The following is a 17,385-nucleotide window of genomic DNA, read 5'->3' on the forward strand; positions in this document are numbered from 1 at the left end:
AGAGTCATTCCTCCTATGGGAAAAGACAAGACTCCCACATGGACTTCTGTCTCACTGATCCCTATATTTCGCACCTATCCTGGTTTCTCCTTACCTGTTCCTTCATTGTTTGGATACCCCTGGTGGCTGCCACCTCTCCGGTGGAGACCAATCCCATTTGCCATACCCTTAGCTCTGCCCCCCACCCTTTCCCCTTTTAAGCTGCCTGCTCCACGTGGTTGCTCTCTCTTGCTGGGTTCCCTGCAGCCACCACATGTGGTATCTTGCTGAAATAAAACCTCTCAAAAGGAGCCTTTGGCCTCTCTTGCTGAGCCAGCTGTGGTGAGTGTTGTGTGTGGATCTGACTGCATTGCCTGAATGTTAACCCAACCTGCTTTTCTACAGGAGAGGTTTGTTGGGAACAGATAATAGGCAGCAGCACCCAACATCCAACTCCTGCCTTTTTAGCTCCTTGTGAACAGAGAATTTGACTGTATCTTTCTTGAATTGTGGGGACTAAACATAGCCACAACAGCCCAGGTGTAGCTGGATTAGCTACATCTCACTGAGGAGAGTGAGATGATCAGATTATTAGCTCTGAGAGTAGTAACCCTGCAGCTGCAGCCCAGGAACTGATGTGGCTCTTTAGCTGCAGCACTGCATGGCCAACCCATGTGCAATTTGTCTACCAGGACTCCTGTTTCCCTTTCAGCAAGTCTGCTTCACAGCCACACAGATCCCAGACTGTAATTTGATCTTTGATTATGTTGCCTCAGGTGCAGAATTTCACTCTTGTCTTTGTCATACTTCATACTGTTCTCTCAGCCCATTTAGGTCTTTCTGTAAGATAGCTTTCCCTTCTAGCCATCCTGTAAGTAAGGTGTTCACCTCACCACCCAGCTTTGTGATATCAGTGGATGTGGTGAGGATAGTTTCAATTCTCGAGCTAGACCCTTTTTGATAGACTGCCAGTCTGAGTAAAAAACATTAAACACCACCTTCTAAAGTGTGGCCTGCTATCCAATTTCCTACCTACAGTAACTTGCTAGTTTCTTTAGTTTTCAATTAAAATAGTTTGTAAAGTATCTGAAATAAATTCTTTCTGTGTAAGAATGTGTCTAGAGAATGTCTGCCGAAGACTCAGCTATATAGAAACAAAAGTATATGGCTATTTTATTTACCTGTGAGAATGATCCTGGAAGGTTTACAAAACCCTAGTACTTAACTCAGAACTGCTACAGAAAAATTACATTGTATTTAAAATTTACATTTCCATTGTAAATTCTTACAAATTAATGGCGGAAAAAAGGGCACAAGTAAAAATATTAATATTAAAAATTAGCAAAGCTAAATGTGGGTTTTCATGTTTAATTATTAAACATAGTTTCACTATGTAAAAACTATTCATTTAACTCTGTGAAAATTATATTCAAAGTGAACATGTATTTTAGCATTAAATAGGTTCCAGAGTTTATGCATATGTGTGTAGCATGTAGTCTTTGCCTAAGAGCTGATGAGAGCATCTATTAAGTACAATAACTAGCATTTGCATAGGATGAAGGCATTCAAAAACCTGCTATGCAAAACCTGCATGTTCAGGACTGTGCAAGCAAAAGTTTTGCAGTCATGGAAAAGCCCTTTCACCTACAGCTATGTAGAAATTATGTATAGCACTACCAGTAAAATTAAATTTATCAAAGAGGAAATAGACCAAAAAAAATCTATAAATAATATTTTGGCTTTCATTGAAAACAAAATAAGGAGAAAAAAACCTGTACAATTCACAAAAAAAATAACAAAACTAAAAACAACCCATAAAAGACTATTAAGAAACAAAATGTATTTTCTGTGCAATTTTGATTATTTAGTTTTGATAGTTTATTTCTCCTTTCCATAGAAATTATTTAATTTTGATCTGGTTTGGTGTGTCTTAAGAAGCTTATTTTCACAATAGTATTTAGAGGTTTTGAAATTCTCAAGTGTTTTCGTATTTATATATTAATAAATTTTGTTTAAAGACTTCAGCTTTTATCATGATTGCACCTCGCTAGACTAAGATCAAAATTGTACCTCACTAGACTAAGATCAAAATTTTGCTCAATCTGTTGATGTTTGTGCATATAAAGTTAATAGAGTTGTCATTAACCCCAGCTTACATTAGCCCTACATAGTTGTTTGCTCATTGCCTGGCAGTGAGTTAGGGGGTAGAATAGGAAGGATAAAAGTAGAGAAAACTCTTGTGTTCACATAAAGACAGTTAAAAAATTAAAGCAAAAATGGCATACACAAGCAAAGCCAAACAAGGAATTAATTCCCTGTTTCCCATGGGCAGGCAGGTGTTCAGCCATCGCCAGGAAAGCAGGGCTCACATAACAGTGGTTAGGGAAAAAAAATGGTATCAGATAAAACACCCCCTGCTTTCTTCTTCTTCCTCCCACCTACATTCTGAGCATGATGCTCTATGTTATGGAATATCCCTTGGGTCAATTGAGGTCTGCTGTCCCAGCAGTGTCACCTCCTTGTGCGTCCAACCCCCTTACAGGAGGTGATGTGATGAAAAAGGCATCAGTAGAGTTGGGTGAAGAGTAGAAAAGACCTTGACACTGTGTAAGGGCTGCTCAGCAATAAATGAAACATGCCTATGCTATCAGCAATGAACAAATCTATAAAATAGTCCTAAGTCAGCTACTGTGAAGAAAAATATCTCTATCCCAGCCAAAACCAAAATGGTTTGGTTAGAGTAATAGGTTAAAGTAATAAACCATTGGTTCTTTTGGATTTTCTGAGTCAAAAGACATTTGTGAAGACACAGTTATGTATATGAACACAGGGGGATTATTGTTTATACTCAAATGGGCTTTATAGAAATAAAAATAAAAGCAAAACCAAACAAAATAAACTCTCGTGTTATTGATTACAAGAATATCATTTGAGTTAAACTCTGTTAGCACCTTTGTTTTTTTAATTACTTCCAGGAAAAGTTTAAAAAGCACTTAAAAATTATTGCCAAGTAAGCCAAGAATACCAAGAGCCTTTCCAAACTTATTTGGTTTCCATTTTCCAGTCTAAGTAATCTCATTCCTGCCAATCTCTAAGAAAACTTTGCCAGCAGAGTATCAAAAAAAGATATCTGAATATTTCCCACCGGGTCTTGTCTGTCTTCAAATGCAATAAATATTGATGCCCAGGGAGACATGAAGAAAGAAAACCTCTTCAATTGTTCACTGTGGAAAATAGGCTGGTCCACTCCTAGTAGCTAGGTGAAGCATTAGATTTAATTATAATCATTACCATTATTTTAATGTAAAGCCTCAAGTATTATGAGCATGTTAAAGTAAGTAAGTGCTGTACTTTGTGCTCTCTCCAACATGGACAGTGGTGAAAGCATGGTCTCAATCCAGAAGTCACCACAGCCAAACCACCTTCACAAGCAAGCTGCAGAATTTTTCTCAGAAATTGAATGAAAATGTATTCAAAAAATCTCCAAACAGTGATCAATCGATCACCTGTTTTTTTGACACTATTTCAAAACTGGAGAGAAAACTTTCTCAGGGGATTTCCAATTCTGTATGGAATATGGTGGCAGAATTACTTGCCCATGACAAGTAATGCCAGCATGTTGACACCTCTCATCACTTAGATAATTTTCCTTTATTAATAGCTGTTGCTATGCTTGTATTTTTAGCCATGTTTTTGTGCCTAAATTTGCAAGCTGCTTTTTTGTATTGTTATTAGAAGCCTTGGTAATGGAGAGATCATCTCACTAACCTCTACAACCTTTTATAAATGTGTTGGACTGTTTGTCTCACTTCAGAACCCTTAAGATCCCTGTGGCAACAGCAGCAATTTCTTACAAGAGAAAATAATGTTAGAGAAGTATCTAATGTATTTTTATCTGTCTTTAGTGAAATGTAGCAGCTGGAAACAAGGAGGAAAGCTGCCATCCTGTATCAAGTCTGCACTCTCTGGGACAACATCAAGAGATCCATGGTTCACTGGCACTCCACAGACTCTAGTTTGCCTTCAGAAATGAATGACTGGTCTCATTAGCCTGGTAAATGCCTCAGGGCAATGAAGAGTCAAAGAATCATTCTCTTCAAGCACTGCATTTTGGGGAAACTATCTCTAACTGGAGTACCTTAGAGTCCTGAGAAAATCCTTCCCTCAAAAGACTACCTCATTACATTTGTGACTGTATTGTCACTGAATTCCAGAGAGAAGCCTGAGCTGGAGAATTGATGAGGAGTAGAGAGGAGTCAGGACCTTGCCCCTTTGAAATACATACCTTTATTAGGAATAAAATGGCCTTTATGTAGTGAATGTTTGGCTTGTTATAAAACTATACTTTCAAAACTACTGAAAAAACACACATGTAAAATCGGCTAGATTTGATGGTATAAAAATTCTTTGAAGAAAAAAATTATCTGTGCCTGTGTGTAGGAAGTTTGTCATTTTTCTTCCTGAGAGAAAAGTGTGTGGAATAGCAGCACTGCTACAACTTTAATTTTACTAAAAATGTGCTATCTATATCTATAAATGAAATCTTTCACATTGAAAGTCTGAGTTTGGAAAGTTATACAGGAAAAAAAAAGGAAAAAGTTAAAGAAATTTATTTTAGAACTTCCATCAAAAATTCTCCCACCATGGAGGGTGGGAGCTTTGACTTAAATATTATTAGCTGCCCACATTCAGAATTAAAGATATCAGAATTCTTTTTAGCTACATTTTTGAGACCTTGATTTCTGGATGCTCCTCATCGCTTTCCCACTAAGCCAGAGTAAGACCATTATGGAAACTGCAAGCTCATACTCACTCCTGTATTTAAATAAATAAACAAACATATTCCCATACAGATGTGAAACTAGAATTTCTTATGCAAGACAATGATCTATTTCTTTATCTATTTTCTGAAACAAAGTCTCATGATTACTTATCAAATTTTTAAGCCTGAGAAATGGAATTAACCTTGGATTATGATAATGAGGATGAACATCTAAGTAACCTGGTCATTACCTGTAAATATGCTGAGAGACCCTTTGCTTCAGGCTTCTCATCCAGTTTCTGTGGTGTATTTTTGGCATATTGTGTGCTGTTGTGGTATGGTAATTTACAGTAAAGAGTCCTTTGGGTTTGATTTTGTTGTTTTGTTTTGCTTGAATTGGGTTGGAATTCTTTTGTTGGTGTTTTGGATTTTTTTTATTCATGTTATTTTTCTTGTATTTTTTCTTAGCTAAATATTCAGGCATGTAGAAAAGAAAGTTCACCCATTCTTTGTAATACTGCTGCTCACCGCCCACATACCACCAACCCTGCTAAGCTGCCTTGGGTAAATTAGCAACTAAAATTTCAGGCAGAATCTTTCTGACTGTAATCCCCACTGCCACTGTGAAATAACTTCCTAGCACCTATCTCTCAAGGGCATTTTTCATCCCATACTGGAGAGCACTTGTCGATGCAGTTGTTGAAGAAAACTGTAAGCCACTTCAGTCTAAGAGTTATATTCACAAACCTAAATAATTTCTGAAATCACAGACATGTTCCCAAACTACTAAATTGTGGAACATGCAAAGAATTTCTGCTCTCCACTCCATTGTTAAAATCAGATGGTTGCAAATAAGGATTGAAACACTGATGTGTCCAAACTTTGGACAACTAAACTCTGTTTTAGTAATTACTGAACTGAGATGCCAATTAGTAATCACACACTAAAAGAAAACCAGACCCTAAAGACAATTAATTGTTTATTTAAAACTTAGATATTAAATTGTCTGAAGTATCTGAGCTTAATAAGTGTGTTTTTAATGTTTTTATTTTTGTCTCTGTGTGAATTTATTAAGTTCCTCTAAATTTTTAGGACCCTAATTTGCGGGTTAGAATCTAAAATAGTCATTTCACAGTAGTACTTACTGAGATAGTCCTCTTAGGCAATTTCAGCTGTTCTTTGTCTGACTCAGAGGTTCCTCCAGCTCTGGGAAATGTGGCTGTCATTCCCCTGTACAGGAGCCAATCTAGTATTATGGCTACAGAAACACCTGGGTATCTAAGACAACATTATGTGCTTCATTTTGGGAGGTGGATCTTTCATTTCTAGGCAGAAAATTTTGAAGGACCATAATATTTTATCTCATTGTTTACATTCAAGGAATTTAGAGCTAAACTCACTATTTATATAGAAAGAGAAATAGATATGCACGGTAATGTCTCTTAAGTCCTAGACCACGCAGAAAAGAAATATCCTCATTTGGACTGCAAAAGTATCTCTCAGTAGGAGAATTAAAAGGCTGTGGAGCTCAATTATACCACTCTTCTATCTGAGAGATCATAGTCAGTTTGAAATATGCAACAATTCCAATTCAGTAACAACCATCAGTGTAAGGACAAGAAAAAACCTGAGGAATTTCAGAACTCATTCTCTACCTCTTCATTTTAGGAAAGCTTTTTTTGACTTCATCTCTCTAGGAATTTGTGAGGACCATGAGTGTTTTCATACATCTTTGTGAGAAAATAATGCCTTTCATAATTCTCCAGAAGTTAAATACAAGCATCCAAGAATCTGCAATAATGGATCCATCTTACTCTTAAAATATCTTTTGGGGGTTTCTATCCTTTGGTTTATTAATAAACTTTGAGATAAACCTTTTAAAATCCTGTACTACTGTGTGTGAAGAGGGGACTAAAAAGAGCAGAAAAATAACTTTCTTGGAGCAAGAATTAAGAAGAAACTGTTAAATGGTTCTTGTGTCCATAATTTCTTTATGCTAATCAAGAGAAGTTCAGAGTCTGCTCCAGGCTATCTTGCCCAAAGAGTAAAGACTCAACAGACATTGTGTTTTCCAATTACAGGATTGCAACTATATTGATTGCCAAAGGTTATCTGAAGTTTAAGAATAGTATAAAGCATTTGAATTATTTAGGAAACTTGGATAGTTATCTCTGATTTTGAATATTAAGGGTTATTAAAAATCAGAAAATGTTAGGGTGCATTTTACTTCTTTTGAAATTATTTGAATAGGGTTTCCTAATAAGGAACAAAAGCCTCCCCACTTTTAAAATGCAGGATAGCTTTTCTGCCTGCAGTCAAAGAATTCACACCAACTGTCAACATCAGATTTGCAAATCTTAAACTACTATATGTTAGAAATGAGTTCATATATACATCTTCTGTAGAAACTAGGCTCTATTAAAAACTTTTGTGGTATTTTTAATTGGAATATTCTGATTAATAGAAAATAATTTTTAGGTGTTTCTTGGACCAGGAAAGAAATCCAATCAAAACCAGATGGATTTTGTGGCTGCCATTATCTAGACTCTTATTTGGTATGAGGAAAAAAAAAATTGTAGAATTTGGACTGGGTTACAGTTTTACAAATACTATGTAAGTTTTTGAATATTTCCCTCATCTAGGTCCACTTTCCAAAGGTCTTTGATTTCACTTGTTCAATTTAAATAGATAGTCAAAGAATCAGTATAATACAGAATTGAACCCTTTATCTTCCACAAATCTGCAAGTGCCTTATATGTTCAGCTACTCAAAGAATGTTTTTTTGGAAGAATTTTTAATCCAAGACTTCTGAAATTTTGTTTTCCTCACAGTGGACAACAGAAAAGTGTTTAAAATCTGCTCACAGAAAGAGAACAAAACTCTTGCTCAGCTCTACTAAAAGCTAATATCTTTGTTGCCTATAATTTCTTTAAATGAACTGGAGATCTGTTTGGGTTGAGGGTATGATCACAGTTTTTTGAATTGCATAAATTTACAAGTGTCAAACACCTAGCCAATAATTCTATAGCTCACAATTAAATTACTCTCCTCTGTTCAAAAAATGACAAGAAGCCAATAATTAATTCAGAATTTCTTTGCCTCCCAACTCACTAATGATTTGAAGGGTACACATTTTTAATTTAAGCAATAACTTCAATGTCAAAACAATTCCAATGTCACTGTGACAGATATTATTTATGTACAGTACAGTAAGACAGAAATAAAAAGTATTATTGTATTCAGAAATTTTGTGACTCATTTTTATATTCACTGTCTTTGGATTAATTGCTTCCTTGAAATGTAACAATATTCTTCATGAAAATGTAAACAAAATATTGAATCATTTTCTTAATATTGCAGTTCACAATGCTTTTACACTGAATAATGTAGAATAAAATATGGTGGTCTAAATTCCTGTTGTCTTAATTCACTTAGGACTGTAATGACATTGGGAGAAAATAAACATTTTAAAGAAACATTCACAAAATACTGATAAAACTATAAATTACATCTTTGCAGTTTAAAATAGAATAAAATAGTGCAGTTACAACAATCACCTAGTTCAACTGCCTGACCACATCAAGTGTGACCAAAAGCTAAAGCATATTTGTAGGGGTGTTGTTATAATGCCTCTTGAACATTAACCAGCTTGGATTATCAACCACCCCTCCAGAAAGCCAGGCGTGTTTGACAAGTGTTTGTCCAACCTCTTGGTAAAAACAAAATGCTTCCTGATGTCCATTCTGAATCTCCCTGGATGCAGCTTTAAGGTATTCTCACACATTCTGTCACTGGACACAAGGGGGAAGAGTTCAGCACTTCCCTTCCAATCTTCTCCCCTCAGGTAGATCTAGAGAGCAAGACTCTAAATTCAGAGTTCAATCAGACCCATGAGTATGTTACAGCATAATAGGATCCAAGAGATTAAAGCTTACTTTAGTAGTTTTGATATATAATATGTCATTACACATATACCAGAGGAAAACAAAATGTTCCCCTCCTTTCCCTCAGACTTGTCATGAAGGATGGACATGAGGGAATCTTATTTCTCTGTTTGGTATGCTGCTCTTCTTGAAGGTTTATTACAGTTTTTGGAAAATCAAAATATTTATACAAAAGGAACAGCAAAGTATTTCACTATCAAAAGACAAAAGGTGAAAGGAGAAAGTGTACATCATAATTTTCTCAGTCTTGTCTTCTGTTCAGCTATCTAAGGCACAGTGGAGTTAATTAGAATGTTTTCACAAGAGAGTTGAGAAAGGTGGATCACAGGGGGTATGGATTTAGAAATGTTATTAAGTTTGCATTCATGCTGGCTTTCTTGGATATGATGTGCCTTTCTAAAGCTTTAGTTTCTAACAAAACTGGAACTGCAGCCACAGCAACAGCAGGAACAGATTTTTGAGTGTAAAACAGAATCTTACCCTTCTCCAATCACAGTTGTGTATTTGCTGGTTCTAGTACTGTATCGCTGTGATGAGAACAAAGATGAAGAAATTATTAAAAGGTCAGCAGCTCAGACTGTAAGCATTATTGGAAAATAAGGGTGTGTATGGAAAATCTGGAAATTTGTGGATAACATTCCTTAAAATGTGTAATATCACTTCAAAAGGGAGCTGTCACCACAGACCTACAGAGAACAGAAGTGTGTCAAAAGGCTTCACAGCAAGGAAGTATTTACAGAGAAACTGACAGGTCCCCATCTATCCTGACAGACTGCTGGCATCACACACATGGCATTACACTAGAGAATCTCTGATTCCTCAGGGATTGTGTAGGGCTGGCTGTGCTGTGCTGTGCACATACAACCACTGACTTCCTGTCTGTGTCAGGAAGGACAGTAGTCCTACAGCAGCCTGAAGCCCTATGACATTGAGATCCATTTCCCAATTCCATAACCCTCCTGTCTCATGCCCTCACTAGGAGTTTGGGAGCCTGCTCCTATCAGGGCTGCTGTGGCTGCAGAGATTGATTTTATACTTCTGCCATTCTCTCCTGCAAATAAACCTGTCTCTGCTTGGTGACTCCTGAAGGAAATGCCAATTGTTACTGAAACCATTGGATGACTATGGAGTACACATTCACTGAAGTCTAAAACAAAAAAGAGAAAGGAAAATAGAACTGAAAAGGAGTGCAATACACCAGTACATAACTGAACTAGAATGAGAGAGACAGATGCTTGGTGACATTTTTCTTGTCTCAACCTGACTGTTCTGACATATCAGACAGTCACAGTCAGATCAGAGTTGGCTAGGTCAGAAGCAGATACAGCCAGGAAGCCATACAACTGCATTACCTCAAGTTCATGTATATTGCTGCTCTACGAGGCTGATTAACACAGCATCTGATGCTAAACCCAGCCCAGACAGCGAGGCTTCAGGGCATGAACAGTAGCAAAATTTCCAGTGTTTTAAATGAGTTTTCATGTAAATGCTTATGCGTCCTGATGCTGCTTACCATTTTTGCAAGGTTTTTCTTGATTTCTCTGTTGGACATAAGCATCTAAATCCCCCTAATTTATAATTTTATTGCTCAATGCTGCTTGTCTCTTATCTATAGCAAATTGTTTATAGCCTTTAACTGCACTGTATATCATCTGGAATATAGGAATATAGTTTTGGGGTTGTAAAGTAAGAATATAGCACACAGTACAGCCCATGAAGTACTTCTTGACCTTGCTTTGAACAAGCTTCGTCTGGATCACTGACAGTAGTAGAAGTTAGAGTACTCCGCTGGGATACCAGTTTCCTCCTAAGTGCTTTCCACTTGACATGGTTAAATGAACTTAACCATGTTAACTTCATGCAGTGACTTTGGATGTAAGTTATAAGATAGCTGCGGTTCACTCCACTGCTCTGACATCTTTAAACAACCAGAGCTGATACTAGTAAATCAAATGAATTCATTTTATGCCCAATTATTTAGATATGATCTTTTCTGAGTGGCTAATGTGCCACAAACATCAATGACTGCTATTTTTAAGCAATTTCAAACAAACAAAATAATTTCTCAAAGTGGAAACTTTAGGGTAATTTCAATATGCCATGAAAAAAAATATTTACTAAAGCAAACAATCAGAAAATGGCAGTTCCTTACTGCAACTAATTGCAGCTTTGTACCTGACACAGGTTTTTGTTTTTTCTTGGCATGTACTAGAAAACTTCACTCTCTCTGTGTAACCTAATGACTTTGGTAATTTAGGATGCAGTTAAACTCTGAATTCAGGAATGAAAAGTACCAACTTCACCACATAGCTGAAGTAATTCCCAGTGATATCTTTTCCCCACTCATGAACTGTTCCTTCAGAAAGTCTTATTATTCCTTCCCGATTGCATTATTTCTTATGTTTTACTTAATTTTTGTGTGTTCCAGAATATTGACTCAAGTTAATACTTTTCAATACACCTTTATCTATTTTCATGTAGCTCTGTGGTTTGGGGATTTTTTGCAATCCTTTTTTCCCGAAGTCAGGAAATATAAACTTTCCAGCATTTAAGAATCCAGTATTAAAATACATATTATTCTCATAGTTGAATGATTTTTCAATTTAAAAAATCATCAAATAAAAATATTTTTAAAACCATGTAATAAAAAACTTCTAATATTCCCCAAGGCAATAAAATTATCTCTCACACTATCCCTATATTTTCAACTGTGATTGTGGACAAATGCAGTACACACATGCAATTACTGCCCTCTTTTTTAATTTCCTGTGTAATCCTAGTCCTTATTTGTCCCTAATTTGTATCTATTATGGAAAAAAATATAAATCTGATGTTTAAAATGGAGCAGACTGATCTTTGCCAGCAGTGACTACTCTGCCATTCATGTATGTATAGTTCAGATTAAACATAGCCCCTTGAGAAGAAATAAAACAAATAAACAAAGGTCCTAACATCTGACAAACTTCCTGAGGGTAATATTATGCTATGCGACCTAAGCAAAATCACTCATGTCTTTTATATCACTTTCCCTTACAGCAAAAAGGATAATTGTTCAACTGGATTTGAATAGAAAAAGTACATTCTTCAGTTTTCATGAAGAGGGTAAAGAGGGCAAAAGTCTGGACAGAAATAAACACGTGCAACATGTTTAAGAATTAACTTGAAAACTGCAATAAGTAAACCTACTGCTAGTGTAGGTCTCAATAATATAAATTGATTGTAATTTAGGCTGAGTTTTTTACATATAAGTCACTATGAAATATATTAATTTTGATGAAATGTCATCTTATGCTTGGCCTTAACTATAGCTGGTGACTAGAACTGGGGAGAAGATGTATGAAAGTTACTTAAGAAGCAAAGAAAAAGGGAAAAGGACAATTTGGGTGGTAGGTTTAATGAATAACAGCCATGTTAGAAAACCTGGAATACTGACAGTACTACAAAAGGGCAACATCATTAGCCAGAAGTTTCTGAGACACAGTGTATGCAAAACTGAGGTTGTGGAACAGATTATATTTACAACGTCAAAAAGTTTGATGAGAGAAATAAATAAGACCATTTGATGTTCACAGTATAGAAGTGTAGCAGCAGACTGGAGATATTTTGGAGGAGAGACATTAGAGTTCTTCAAGGAACAGAGGAGGGAGACCTGGAATGGCAAAAAAACCCACACTGACAAAAAAAAACCCAAAGTCTAAAATAACTGATAAATAATTTGCAATGGCAAAAGTATGTCAGGTTTTTGAAAATATGTGAAACTTATTTGAAAAATATAGCCCATTGCAGTGATAATGCTATAGGGCTAGACTTTACATTGGTAAGAATGGAAGGAAAATAAAATGCATAGGCATCCTTTGGAATATATGACATGTATAATCTAATGTATGGAAGTACTTTTTCTAAATAATACCATTATTGTCAGGTGGCCATTTTTAGCCACTACAACCATAGTATCATTGCAAAAAATTATATGAGAATTACATAATGTACAAGAGACTGGAGATCAAAAAGCACTTAAATATGTGATAAACTGCAGCAGGTGGATATTTGAGACATAAAATTATATTTTTTTAGTCTTTTCTTTCAGTTGAGTAATCTAATCAGTACGTTAGGCCTAAAGGTCCTATCAATTCCTACTGAGGAAATATTCTACAATTACATAATTTTTATGACTTTCAGAGATCAATCAACACTGTTTATGAAGTTGAGTAAGAGATATGGTCAAACAGCTCACATTATAAAATGAAAATTTTCAAAGAAAGTGTTTAATTGTCTAGACATTTGAATGCCTAGTTCGTATAAATATCTGAGATTCCAAATTTTCATAGAAGCTTTGGGATTGAATTCACTTCTGATGGTTCGAAACATTTCTTAAAGCCCAGGATTTTTTAAATTTAGGAATGTATAGCATAAAATAAACTTAGAAATTAAATACTGGTTAGCAATGAACATGTTTTAGAATGTAAAGTACAGCAACAAAGTTATCACCCACCATGGAAAGATATGGTCTTGTGGGCTATTTTCCATAGAAAATTTTTCAATTGCATTTTATATGCTTTATAATATCAGTGCAATAAAGAAAAAAAATAGAGTATTAAATCCATATCTATTAATCTATTAATTGCCTCTGGAAACTAAAATACCCAATTACTCAAATAAAAAGAAACAGGTAGCATTCCTGACAGCTAAAACTTTTCACGGAATTACTAGAAAAAAAGCAATTAAATTGTACATCAAAAGCTTGAGCAATACCTAGGCTTCAGTAATCTGTACTTTCTTTATGTCAGGGCAATTTTTACAGACAATCATATGAGCAAATGGATGTGAAGTTTTGTCAAACTGCTCAGTAAATAAGACAATTAAAAAAAATTATGAAACAAATTCTTTCACACAGTTTCTTCAAATAATATTGACTTTATTTTCTTGTTAGTTGTTCCAAAGTTATTTATTCCTGTGCCTCTGTTAACTACTCTGCTAATAGTAGTTAACTACTATTTCAACATATAAACAGAACACTTAGGCAGTACAGAACAGATATGAAGGAAGAAATGTGTTTTCGTAAAAGAAAAAACCCATTAATATACAGGTATTATAATCATTGACTGGTTAGAAAGAACCATAACTATACTTAAGAATTAAGAAAAGGTATCCCAAAGACAAAGGAATTAACCAAAGAAGATAAAATGAGGTAAAATTTCATTTAAAAATCCTTGTTCTTGATTTCACAAGTAAACATACTGTGATTAACACTGTTTTAAATGAAGTTCCACGGAAGAGGGTTTACATATCTTTAAGAAAATTACATTTTTCACTGTTTATCAAAATATCATATATAAATATTTATCTTGAGTTTTCACCAAAGCTTTTTAGGGTAATTGATCAGAGAGTCATAACAAGAAGCAGGAGAGAAAAATATTATTTTCTCCCTAGAGGTCCCATGAAGTACAATACTGTTCAGTTGTGACAAAGAAAAACTAAGATTTTTACATGCAAAGCAGATTTAAAACACTTTTTCAGAATCACCCCGAAACAGAGCTTTATAATTTTTGTTGCACGCATTTCAAAATATTACATTTAGGACATGAACTCAAACCAAGACTTTAATTCATAAAGGTAGAGCACTGGCAATGTCTCATTCCAAATTTATTGCCCCAGAATATTGGAAATATTGCAGGATGCACCCTTACAGCCCCTGCTCCGTGTGGACTTAATATGTCTTGTTATTAAGGAAGTCAGGGAAAGAATATTATGTGTCTGATAATCATCAGCAAATAAAACATAGTTTTTAAACAATGTACATCAAAATAAAGTTGGCCAAGGCATACTTAAATACAAAGATTCCCTTGATATTATTTTTTTTAATAATAAAAGTGGGAAATTTTGACTGCATCTGTGATATTACAATTTTTTTGTTTGTTTGTTTGTTTTTTTGTTGTTGTTGTTGTGGTGGTGGAATTTTTTTAGTGGTTTGTTGTTGTTGTTGTTTTGGTTTTTGGTGGGTTTTTGTTTGGTTAGTTGGTTTTTTGGTTCTGAGACCATGGAAAATCTCTTACCCTACTGTGTATAGTTCTCTGTTGTGTATAGCACAGATCTGAAATGAAGAAGATCAACTTTAAAAGTCAACAAGAAAACCCACAAGACAAGAAAACTTCCACAGTTTTAGTTTTCTATGAGAAAATTGACATATTATGTACAAATTTGATATCCAGATGGTGACTCATAAAAATCAAGATCTTGGCTATAGTCTAAACTTCAAAAGAGGTTTAAAACATTTTAGTACTTTATAAATTAACAGATAAATGGATCCAAAGGAAAAATTATCTCTCATAAAATAGGGCCCTAAACGTTTGGGTCTGTCTAAAGTAAACAGAAAAATGATATTAAATAATTTGCCTCAGCTGCCTATTAACATTGTGGTTGATAGACAAAAATTAGAGATATAAGCAGGTATTCATTAAATTGAAAGTAATCACTGGGGACTTCAAGTTAACCTAGATTTAGAAATATAATTCTGTGATTTAAAGTAAAGTTCCAGGTTCATTGGAACCAGAATTTTAATATTCTTCAGAGCGGACTACAAAAAGGACAGCTATGGAGGATAAGAGAATCCATTTCAATATCTCAGACTGCAACTTAAACTAGAAATTTGGAACTATTACACTGTTAGAATTTATAGATCTTTGTCAATGATCTCAGCAAAAATGTCAGGGACCACTAAATATCCAGATTTTAGAACTAATTAATAGATATCCAAGTATTCAGCAGTACAGTGTTAAAATTTAGGGAAAATATTGAGTTTGTGTATTTTGCTGGCAAACTCAAAGGGGAGAAAACTAAATCCAAGATTTACATGAAATTTGCAAAACCGTAGCAAATCCATTCTTCTTACAATAATAGATCCAGTTAGATATTTTTCAACTAAATCCTTCCCTGTCATGAAAAACACAGCTTTTAATGAATGAAGAAAATGAAGGCAAAGTGAAAAATGTTAATGATAATAATTTCAGTTTTCCATTTAGCTGCTATAATATTAGAAAGATTAGCTTTCATAAGCTTGAAATCTTTAACTTCTTTATATCTCTCAACTGGCTTTCATTCTTTTATCATATAGAGAATGTGTTATTTTTGTTTCCTTTCATGTTTCTCTTCTTACCCATAATCTGTCACATAATGATGAAAGGTCAACTTCTACATCTGTATAGTTATGATATCAACATTTATTACTCACTTGTTAAATTTATAAGCAAACTCTTCTGCAGTTTCTCCCACTCTAAGCTCCTATAACTAAGCTACCTCATTGTTGCCGTAGAGAAAAATTGTTCAGTTCACATAGCTCAAATCAGATGAGGACCAGAGACGTAGTAAACCACACATAATTATCTGGCACATTACTTATTCAGGTTCACCAGCAACACTACCAATAATACAGAATCCCAGAGAGTAGGAAAATGTTATTACACTCCTAGAAATTCCAAAATATATTTCTGTAACTAGCACCTAACTATGACACCAGCATGGACATGTGGCGCCTCAGGATCCCCTGTGAACTGGAGGAGACTTCCCCCTCCACCATGGAGCCTGGCTGGGTGCAGGATGCTCTCATGCCCCATGGGGATTTGCTGGATCTGGCCCAGGCAAAGCTGGGGATGCCATGGGGTGATGTTTGGCAGTGCCTAACCATGGTCACTACTCCTTTTGCTCTACTGATACTAAACATTTCCATGAATCTGTGACACTGCTTCCCTTCAGACCGACCAGTCTCATTGTTTCCTGGGCTCACTGCAATGTTTATCAAAGTATCTTTTTTCTCTTGCGCCATACTTGGGGGATTCTGAACAATAAGGGATACCTCATCATTCACATGTATAAAATCCTACCCTAAAAGTAGTGTCACTGTCTGAGATACAAGTAACAGCTACAATACATAATAAATACCTACTTTTTCATTTATTTTTTAATATTATATGCCAATAGGATGGTAATGGCATTTTGATACACTTCTCTTATAGAAACTGTGCAGATATATAGTTTAATTGATATTTGTGTTATAATATTAAGATCATACTTACAGTGAAATTCTATTTCAAAATGAATAAGCTGAGTATTTGAATAGCATGTTTGATGATTTGCTTTTTTTCCCCCAGTTAGTATTTTCTTTCAGAATATTCATGCCAGAGGGCAGGAATTTTTTCTTTCCTTGTATTTTATCAGTTTAGGGGGAAATAGACAATTTTACTGGTAGAACTGGTATCTGCATTATCCACGTTAGAGACTTAGTTTAAACAGTTTCTGGTTTGGTCCTATGAAATTTAGTGGTTGTCAGTTTAGTGGTTTAGTGGTTGTCAACCAATTAGTGGTTGTCAGCAGTTGGTGTCCAATAGATGTAATCCCCTGGAATCACTCTTCCATCTTATTTTTACCTAAAGGGAACTCAGCTTTAGCAGTCTGGAAGCACACTGCATGGCAAATCAGGGTGTTGGTGAAGATAATGGGGAAATGGATTTGTTTCTGAACTATGACTCTCATGAAGAGGCACCCAATACAAAAGACTGTCTCATAAAGACATTCTACTATTTAATTTTCTTTTCCAATTAAAATAGCTTTTTTTTTTTTTTTTTTTTTGTAAAAGTCAATTAATTGCTTTAGACAAATTTCTGCAGCTACAACTGCATTTTTTGGGAAAAAACTCCAGAATTTAGA

The sequence above is a fragment of the Passer domesticus genome, chromosome 3 (genome assembly GCF_036417665.1).
Source record: "Passer domesticus isolate bPasDom1 chromosome 3, bPasDom1.hap1, whole genome shotgun sequence".
NCBI classification, from domain to species: domain Eukaryota; kingdom Metazoa; phylum Chordata; class Aves; order Passeriformes; family Passeridae; genus Passer; species Passer domesticus.